The 9747-nt window shown below is 36.1% G+C and overlaps 1 long non-coding RNA gene across 1 annotated transcript; it reads right to left on the bottom strand.

Annotated features, from left to right (window-relative positions):
* Window positions 1–4483: 4483 nt before the first annotated feature.
* Window positions 4484–7582, bottom strand: LOC105273873 (uncharacterized). Its single transcript, XR_892955.1, has 3 exons — window positions 7521–7582; window positions 4807–4882; window positions 4484–4727 (listed from the first exon to the last, which is right to left on the bottom strand). It is a non-coding gene; the product is annotated as an uncharacterized lncRNA (long non-coding RNA).
* Window positions 7583–9747: the final 2165 nt, after the last annotated feature.

The following is a 9747-nucleotide window of genomic DNA, read 5'->3' as shown; positions in this document are numbered from 1 at the left end:
AAAACTTTCTCATCACTTACAAAGCCATATTTTTTCGCCAAGTCATTGTAGCCCTGAATTCATCCGACCTTCTGTTTATTCAAATTATCAGCATTTGATTAGGGGCTCTGGAGGAGATAACACCACGTCCTATTTATGAAAAAGAAAAGCAATCATTTTCTTCATTCGCAAGTTAGTTATTTTCAGGTGTGCAGGAATAATTCAGGGTGAACAATCTAAGAGAAATAATCATCATAGTCATTTTTCACACATCCTCAAAACTTGGTTATTCTAAGCTGATATGGCTAAGATATCGTGATATGGCTAAGTCGTGATATCACGCCATGTTAAAGTCTTATGCATTAAGTTTTAAACGAGCCTAATCTAAGAGTAGATTAAAACGTGCAGATTTTCCAATGGCAATAGGCTCTGAAATCTCAATGAAATTTAATCACGATAAGAATTATCAGAATTGGCCGTTGTAAATTCATAGAAAAATATTTCAGATCATAGATAAATTTGGTAGGTTATCAAAATGGTTTTCTAGAAGAAAACATGTGTGAGGTTAAACTAAAATGATAAAGAAGAGTTTGAAAGTGGAGAGAGGACGGCACGAGGAAGCATCATGGGACTAGTGAGTTGACGCTTAACTCCGGACTTGGAAAGGCGGGTAGTCTCCCCTAGCCTTCATTTTTTGGATGGGTTATGAAATGACTTTATGGCAGATCAGAGGTTTACTTTAGATTGCTCTACCGCTTCGCAGAGTCACGGATGACGAGGCTGGCGGTGGTGGTATAAACGAATAGAGATGGGGTTGTAGGGTGTCAACGAGTCTCTGGTGATGTATTCAACTTCAATCCCAAGCGTAATGAAAAATGAGAATATTTGTACATAAAATTTTTTCCACTTTCTGTTGAAGCAATTTAGAATGCATATAATCTTCCCGGGAAAAATTGTTCGAAATATGGACTAGATTTCTATATTATTCACGTTGGGTTGTGTATCATTCAGATGAACCTTTACCTCATCAAGTCTTTGAGATATATCTAGTATAAAATCACCTCTATTTAGATAACATTAATTTAGTTAAAAATTGTAAGGATTTCGTGTCATTATCGAGAAAATCGAACTAAAATTGTTTTCATGCTGCTCATTTTTCCACTTTTTGTTTGATTCCTTTTAGTCTTATACATTCTTCCATGCACGATGCGATGAAACAATAACTAGGAATTACTGTCAGGTCGTGCCATTCCATAAGTTTTTTACTACGATTGAAAAAATCGGCATGCATGCATGCAATTTATAACGAGTGTTGGATGAAACTGAAAATTTCTCTTGTCCGATATCAATCAATAGTCAATAATAAATATATAAATAATAATGAGCACTCTACATAAATATGAGTAATAAATATAAATCAATAATTGCTATTATAGAGTAAATTAGGTTACTGTTGATAGCGTAACGACTCGAGACAAATACTGTTTTCTTGAGTCAACTAACTTGTAGTACTGATATTTCTCTCGAGAATTCATGGGTTCGAGGCAAGAATATATGTGGTTTCTTAGCAATTATACGTCGGTTATATCGCTTGAGGCTTTCCACTATCTCTTAGAAAAATATGAGATTTTGCCTTAAACATGTCAAAACGTTGACGGGAATGAAAAAAATTTTGTCATTACGGAAGGGAGACCTAGTAGACATGTGCATTAATTTAATTGACACATTAATTATAATCTGTAAATTTCGTTATTATATCATTTACTGATACATGCAATCATCAGCATACTCTATAGAATGAGAACTAAATATCACATCATCGTTTTGGACAATTAGGAACGGGGTAAACCAGGTGAGATTGGGGTAACGTTGATGAGTGTCTGGAATTTATTATCATCAACTCGTTAATTTCAAACTATTTGTCAAGCAGATTTTCTCACAGAGAAGATGCCTAAACTGTCTTCATCATTTTCATTATTGCGACATAATTCAAACATTTTAAAACGTTTTACAAAGTTACGCAATTTTATCATAAAATTTATATATATGAAAAATATATACAACATGAACGAATACCACGTATTGTTTCATCTATTTTTCAAAATATCAATTTTTCATGCCTGCTGCCTGAGCAATCATGAAAAAGATTGAGCAAAATTTTGTTCGTCGTAAATTCAATGAATGAATGAGCACTAAGTAATCATGATAGAGTAGCCATTAGCATTTTGATGTGAAATCGCGGTTTCCATCCAAAAAAACCGGAATCTCGATAATTAGTTTGCTACACTGATAGTCCTCAATAATTAGCAGACCATAAGGGAAACAATAGTACAAGAGGTAATGCTCAACAATGCTCCAATCCCGAACTATTTCATTCTGACCCCTGAATGGAATTAGTAAGTACCAAGTACTAAGTACTCTATCAATGCTTTGAATTCTTCAATTGTACTAAATGATATAGAATTGTGAAACATCGACAATTGTAGTACATTTATCAAGATCGTCGACATGCCCCTCTACATATTGTTCCATGGATTCGGAAACTTTTTTGGTGAATTTCGAGAAAAAACGACTAAACTAATAGATTCAAATGTGAATCGTTGGCCTACCATTGCTTTCAACAGAAGCTTTTAAAACCTGTAAGATCCTATCGAATTTCAAACACTTGGGGAAAACATTGCCCATAATTTCAATATATTCTATCTGATTCGAATTCCAATTTCATAATTTTTGTGGTTTCTGAGATATAATGATTGTGGCAAACTCTATTTTCTAGGATTTCTGACAAACCACTACATCCAAATAGATTTTTGGGTGCACAAATTCTGTGTAATAATATCTATGGGATCAAATCATATACGATGGGTAGTAGAGGTACCAGATGTAATGTAAGATTGACATTTTACAGATGGAATTGGTATGAACACGATAATGCTTGAGAACATCAAGATAAAGGTTACTATATCACAGAGTACAATCACAGCCAGGCTAAATTAAATATCAAAATATTCATCTCGATGTCTCCCACCTAGCTCTTTCAAAGAATACACATGAATCCTTGCAAAGTCTAGAAGATATTCACAAATTTTTATTTTTTCGTTTATAAGTTGCACGGTTAAAAATAAGAAATATAAATTTGAAATACAAAAAAAAATGACAATAAAAAATTTTTAAACAGTGTGCTTCAAAGTTTCGGTAGGCGAGTAAGGGATGTTACGAAGTACTGAATTATTGAGGACCACTTCTAGTATTCATAGCTGGACCATTTGAGGATTCATTTAAAATGTTACGCAGAAGGGTCCAATGCCTTTAACAATTAGGGGACTTGATAGAAAGAACTTGATCGAAAAGACCAATAACTGATGAAGTATATGGTCAGAGGTCATGGATTTACGGCTTGTTTTGAAAGACATTAATTAAAAATATTAAAGCAAGCACTAAGAATTTCTGTAGGGAATTGAGGATTCGGTAAATTTTAGTATTTGCTTTCTCTCTCTCTCGGTAATTCCGCTGCCATTGGATGTACATTGTACCATGTGTATATATGTGGGGTAGCTAAAGCTGACGCAGTGGGGTAGGTGGTCGACGGTATGCCCAGTAGCCAATTCCCAGCTCTCTCTGGGCTCAACTCGCCGGGTCCATTCATCGCCGAGCACTACGTGACCGGTTTGCCAATCCCGATTCTCCTCTCCAACCCATAGCATGATCATGTATATCTCATCTCTGTTTATCTCCCGCTCTACGCTCTCTCGCCGTTCTTCTCCCTCTATTAGTACCACACTATCGTACTACGACTCCCGATGACTACAGCACGTCCCTTATATACCTGTGTGTACCTCTACCAAACAATCTCGCCCCCACTCTTCTCTCAATTCTCTAGTTCGCCTTTGAGTATCGACCCTGGCCATTGCTGCACCCTCTTTTTATTTTAATCTATTAATTTCAACAAAATATATGTACTTTTCCATAAGAGATATCATCGGAGATATGTAACGATGAAAAAAAATATACGGTTATATCTAAGCGGTTGAACGTACTTAGAATTTCCAAAAAATCGACTTTATTTGCATTTCAAACCGATTCGACAAATATTTTTGGAAATATGAAAGCAAAGTCCATCTATCGAGACAGAAAAGGAGAATAAATGTTTTCAATCTGAAAATACTGTTATTTTTCGTCGACCACATGAACTCGCCCTGTTAAAAGCTGCCGATGCTGCAGAGCCCATCCTATGGCTGTGCAATAAACGATGCCATGTAAGTATTTTACTTATAACTTGAACAAAAAAAAAAGGATTAATAGAAGGAATAAGATTTTTGATCAAACAAATTTTTCATCAAAATTGTTGTCAAAAATTCAATCTTCTTGTTTACATAGTCGTCGTCTTCTCAAAAATTTAAATGCCAACGATGCCTTCAATCCATCATAAGATTCGTTTTAATCTACTAAAAGAATCTGGCCGAGTTTTTAAATTCAGGTAACCCAAATCAGAGAGAACCAGGGAGATCGTATACAAGAACAGCGTACATCAATATTGTTGCATATTCCAAGTGTCATTAATACCTTAAAAGTAGTCACAATCTGAATACTTATTATTTCTATTTATGTCATAAACTCCCTTTTTATGTAAAAATTAGGAAAAGAACCAGTATTGGTCTTGGTTTAGGTCTTTGAACTGGGAATGATGGGTTAACGGATTCTGTCCACCATTTTCAGTAAATTTTTAAGTTTCCTCCATTTCTGCTATGCTGAAACAATATTAAAAATTCTAGAATCATCATTAAAAATATTAGAACCCACACATAGTGTGGGCATCCAAATAGTTACCACGGGCACCATGGTATATAGTAAACTTCTCAACGATGGAAGGTCCTATGGGCATAGCAATCACAGCATCAAGAGCCTGCAGTTTACAGTGTGCATTACTAGGTTGACATAGTAATCATTATTATGTAACATATTTGTACTATTTAAAGGTCGTCGCGCAAATATCTAGTTCCTTTCTTTTCTTTCGTTTCTTTTCCCTTTGAACAAACAAATATCTGTGACAACTTTTTGATTACTTAGTCTCACTCTGTCCAACTTGATTCATTTGTTGATTCATAGTCATTTGCTTGCAATAAAAGTGTGTGAAAGCGAAGCGAGTCACAATGACATAAAATCGCATCATAGCCACGACCAAAAAGGTGAATTTGACGAATACGACTTTATAGTCCGAGGTGTAGATAAAGACGAGATCTCGCCTGGGGTTCGGACTATAAAGTCGGATTCGTCAGATTCACTTTTTCCGCCCTAGCCGTGAAAAACACTGTTCTCATTTCCTATACAGAAATGGGGAGTAAGCATTCAATTTTTTTTCCTGACTTCAAAACTGAAATGACTCGAGCCAATCGTCTTTCGCCTTGATTAAAGAATACACATACTTGAATATGGTTTTCGTACTCTGTTGTTTCTCAAGCTAAATTCAAACCTGATTCAAATCGATATTCGATTACGAGTACAATTTTGAAAAAACCAATGAATGTTGAGTGCCATGAATTGACTATTTCGTGGAAAGAGTAATTGAAGACTCGATCTGGCTAGTAATGCATTTAAGTTCCTTACAATTTTCAATCATGATCCGGAAAAATCTTCAATCTATGATTTTTTCTCGATTGAAGATTTTTCCGGATCATGAAAAGAGGTTTGCCATACGTAATTATTCACACGACGGGCACAAAGTGATAACTTCCTGCCTGCGCCGTGTTGAAAAGTCGTATTCAAACCTCCGCAGGAAACACAGACAAGCCTTCCCCACGTGCTTAGCACCCTCGCCTTCGGCTCGGGTAGCAATTTTGTACGTGGGGAAGACTTATCTATATTTCCTCCCTTAGGTGAGAAATATACTATTAAGGCTAACGGTATCCAACTTTTCGACTATTCTTTTCATCAATCCGATGCCGGTCCAAATTATCGTTTGTTTTCTGTTTTTTTAATTTCTGTCGATAGTTCAAATCATATCTACTTAGAATCCTTAGCGTGCAATACGGAAATCAATATCACAACAGGTACATGTTGAATAAATAATCAAGTTTGGATACATTTCATCTGGACCATGACCATACTAATTCACAAGGCATTCAAGACCGATTTGGATGAGGCTTTGAAATTAGCATGATGACGCTTTGACAGTGTGTTCTCGTAACATCCTGAGGCCCCTGACAGTCATTGTCGCCCTGCCTTCTTCATCTACATACAATGCCAAGCTGTTCGACGAAGACATTTTCTTCGTCTCTGTTGCTATTTGTGTGACATTATGGAACGCTTCTTTTTCGAATTAACTTTGGGGAGAAAACTCACCAGCTCATGTGACAATTTATTAGGTTAAACATCTTTCTCAAACACCCGCTCAGGATTTGCCGACATATTCAACACGGCCAAACAATCAGTCTGCGAGCACTGGGAACCCGATGGAATGTTGAACATTGGAGGAATATTCGCTTTGTAAGTATCGAGTTCCCTATTGACAGCAAAATGTCGGTCTAATATGTGCTCACTGGAATGGGAACGCTTATCATTAGTTAAAGATTGACTTCTAATCGTAATCGTATGAGTGATTTTTTGACTTTCTTACAATTTTAGAAATTTACATAGCAGATGAATTTTTCGAGTTAGTGTAGTTTAGTTTTGAACACTTCCGTCGTCGCCCAGAAATGATTGACAGATACACTGAGAAAAAATGCGTCGATCGAACGTGCAGGTGCTTCATTGAAATTTGCAACGAACCTGTTTTCTTTACCCATCCAACCTGATTCGTGATTTAATCTTTTTACAGAATAAGCAATTCATGGCACTGAACGTTGATTTGTTTTTCGAAAATTCTATTCGTAATCACCAATCAATTATACACCTTAATCAATCCTGTGTGGATTTGAATCAAGGGGACGTAGGTTTAAAGGTGGGACGGTAGGACAATTAAAAAATATGAAAACAATATTCAAGTCTATGCATACTCGCATCAGGACGGAACGCTATTGGCTCGAATCACTTTGGACTTGCATCGAGGAAAAAAGATGGAATGGAAATTAATCGCTTCAATAAGTGATCAACGCTTGATTCCTCATTGTAGTTTAGGCACATGAATTGATCAAAATTGAGCGTATAAGAATATTGTTTCGATGACATTTATGGATCATGAAGGTCTATGGCGAAAACTGGGTTTTGTATGGTTTCTCCATCTACCCACAAAGATGGCCAGTAGACAGTCTAATTCCTGGGGTTCAGGAAAAGCTCGATCTGATGGCGAGGCAAAAACGGGAGGCGTGGGACCATAATAAGCGTAATTGGCGACATGCACAAGCGAAGAATAATAGAAGTTATCAGTTGAGGCTGTCAGCATCGAAAGAATGGCATAGTAAAAATAACCCCGACCATAGACAATGCTTGGCAATATAGTAAAAGAGTTTTCTACTAACAAGAAATAATGCAAAAATCATTGCAGAACGTAGCATACTTGGCGATTAAGACGTAATAATAATGATACGGTTTATGGATGGACTCACTGTGGTACTGGTTATCACATAGTAACTATGATGATGTTCCGTAGCAGACTTTTTCATATCCATAGCAACAGCTCTAATATATAAAGGAGAGTCCAAGGATATTGTATCGCTTGAAAATGTGCGATTATCGATTATTCAATTGTTTTTTCTACTTTTAATTCTGAATATATCGACATACATGCGATACGGATTATCTAGTGATTTTTGTTCTGTCACTGAATTAAAGATAGGAAATTATAATTTGCGAAAATTTTGCCCGGCGCGCGGAGCCCGCGTCTAAATTGCTAGTACTTCAGATTGAAAGAGCAAGGGATTTTTCATTTGTTTTCGACCTCAATTAATCGATTCTCGTCTGATACTCTATTATTGCTCAATGATCGAATTTTATTCTAACAATCGACCTGAAAAATGCAGATGAGACGATTTTCAATTTTTTAAATATCGGGGAAAAAACTCTGAGATATTTTTTCGGTTACTTCTTACAGCTGAATTGATATTTAAATCTCTAATATATTAAAGGAGAGTCCAAGGATATTGTATCGCTTGATAATGTGCGATTATCAATTCTTCATTTGTTTTTTCTACTTTTAATTGTGAATATATCGACATACATGCGATACGGATTATCTTGTGATTTTTGTTCTGTCACTGAATTAAAGATAGGAAATTATAATTTGCGAAAATTGTGACAGGCGCGCGGAGCGCGCGTCTAAATTGCTAGTACTTCAGATTAAAAGAGCAAGGGATTTTTCATTTGTTTTCGACCTCAATTAATCGATTCTCGTCTAATACTCTATTATTGCTCAATGATAGAATTTTATTCTAACAATCGACCTGAAAAATGCGGATGAGACGATTTTCAATTTTCAATTTTTTTGATATCGGGGAAAAAACTTTGAGATATTTTTTCGGTTACTTCTTACAGCTGAATTGATATTTAAATAATTTTTAACGAGATTTAATTAAACCGAATAGATTCTCTTTGCTATAATATCAGTGATTCATCCAGTGAAGTTTGAGACATCCGCAAATGATAGGCGTTCAACTTCGAATATTGAGTCATTTTATCATTCAGCAATTGAATACAATCTGACCAAACAGTAATTTCAGTAAATTATCGTTAAACTTCATTGAAATTCAATTATTAATAAACATCAATTTTACAAATATAAGGGTACATATATGTATCAAGCTCCATAGCAACCGAAGAAAACGTATCGTTCGAGTGTGGAAATACCAGAGCAGCAAAATGGGATGATTTGCGGCAATTTCTCGGCAAATTTCCGTTTTTTTTTGGGGAAAACTTCCGTATCACTGTTTTATAAATGAACTAATAACAATGAACAAACGTTTGTTTTTATTTTTGAAAGGCTGTATTGTGTCCATGTTGTTATATGCCGTATTATAGGTCCCCCCCCCCCCCCCGTCGTACCTCTAACTCGCGAGTTGACTCGCGTGGCTAGCAAGTTTATTACATGAGGGATCATCTCCATTGTTCTGCGCCTTTCCTCCTAAAGTCAATAATATTAAGTTATTTGAGTACATTATAGAGAATTTGTATTTATGGACAGACACTGTACAGCCCTGCACTTTAGTTTCGATTCTCCTTCTCAGAAGCATCTACTTATCAACGATCCCGTATAAAGGGGGGGGGATAGTTCTTATGGTGGAAAGACATCACATTTTGGTACAATTAAGACAACGGATAACACTTAGATGTAGATAATGAATTTCAATCGACTCTTATTAATAATATTAGGTAATGGGCTTGAGGGGTAATGCTTTTCCACCTTTCCAAAATTCATCAAACCTTTCGTTGTATTCCACCGCTCGCTCGAACATGAATTCCGCCAGGTATCCATGGAAGTGTTCCTCCCCCACGCCATATCTCTGAAAATATTCGATAAGATGCGATTGGTTCGAATACAAATCATGGACCTCGAGGAGCCCACATTCGCTGCTCACTGGAATAAACGAAAGTGTTCACTTTGGTACACTTGTACCCAGGTGAGGAAATCCAGGCTTCAACGATGGGTCCAAGCTTGGATCCAAGCCTGGAATAGATAAATAAAATAATAAATAATAATGATAATAATAATAGCTATAATAACAACAATCAATTAGTTACAGATAGAATAAATTACTGCGTATGTTCGTAATAAGGATTAGGAGTCGTAGAAGAACGGAGGGGGGTGTGGTGTGAGTGGGGGGTTGATCGAAAAAGTAA

The sequence above is a fragment of the Fopius arisanus genome, unplaced genomic scaffold, assembly GCF_000806365.1.
Source record: "Fopius arisanus strain USDA-PBARC FA_bdor unplaced genomic scaffold, ASM80636v1 scaffold00007, whole genome shotgun sequence".
Classification (NCBI taxonomy): Eukaryota; Metazoa; Arthropoda; class Insecta; order Hymenoptera; family Braconidae; genus Fopius; species Fopius arisanus.
The sequence above is the reverse complement of the archived record's forward strand: the minus strand, read 5'-3'. Positions and strand labels throughout refer to the sequence as shown.